Genomic DNA, 1,095 nt, shown 5'->3' with positions numbered 1-1,095 from the left:
CGCGGCCGCGCGCGCCGCCCCCAAGACTCTCCCCATCACCTCCTCCTCCCGCCACGGGCGGCGGCTGGGCTGACTGAGCTCATCTCCCTATTTATCGATCCGGCTCCAAGCGGCCTTGCCCCGCCCCCCCATCTGCCCTCGCTCCCCCGCCCCTCCTTTTGTTTCTCAGCAGTCGGCCCTGGCTGGGGCGGGGCTGGGGGGTGAATCGGCCTAGGTGGTGACTGGGAGGCTGGGGCCTGGGACGACCGTGATGCCCGTTACCCCGGTGCAGAAGGGATCCATCCTTGCGGCCCGGGGGAGAGGGGGGGACGACGAGCCTGCGGCGGGAGGCGCCCGTGGGCTTTGGAGGCTGAGGCCCAAGGGCTCAGTGGGTTGCTGCCGGACAGGGCGCCCGAGAAACGGAGGAGCCCGTGAGCCTCCCAGCCCATGCCCCTGGCTTATAGCCTGGGAAACAGGCCCAGGGGGCTGCAAGTCGGCTTCTCTGAGACCCCGCCCCCCAGCCAGCCCAGCCTGGCACTCCTGGGTCCGAATCTACGCTGTGCGCCCCCACGCACGACCTTTCCCCTCTCTGGGTCTCAGTTTCCCCATTAGGAAACAGAAAAGGCCCGACTTTCAAGTACCTCTGGCTGGCACGGTGAGGCTGGAGAAGGCTAACCTCACGTTTTGGGGCTCTGTCCTTTGACCAAGCCTACCTGCCACTCTAGGCCTGTTTCCTCACCAGTCACAAGGGAGGGAGGGAGGTGATTTCTAGGTCTCCACCACCTCCGTCCTTCTAGGAACTTGGGTGACCGGGGAGGGAGGGGGGGGTTGAAGTAGGGGACCCCTGCCCAAGTCCAGGGTCGGAAACATCACTCCCTCCCTGGCTGCCCGATCCGGGTCAGAGCCATGCCCTCGGCGGGCCTCAGTTTCCCCAGCCGCCATGCCGGGCGCCAGGACGCCGAGGGCCGGGGTCCCAGGGGCGCAGCCCCCCGCGGCTGCGCGCTGGGCCCGGTGGATGACATCACTGGGCCAGGGGCGGGGAGGGAGCGGGAGGGAGCGGGAGGGCCTGCTCCGAGCCAGGCGCAGCGCCCGGTCTGGCTGGGTCCGGCGGCCGCA

The sequence above is a fragment of the Pteropus alecto genome, unplaced genomic scaffold (assembly GCF_000325575.1).
Source record: "Pteropus alecto unplaced genomic scaffold, ASM32557v1 scaffold30, whole genome shotgun sequence".
NCBI lineage: Eukaryota > Metazoa > Chordata > Mammalia > Chiroptera > Pteropodidae > Pteropus > Pteropus alecto.
Note: the sequence above shows the minus strand (reverse complement) of the source record.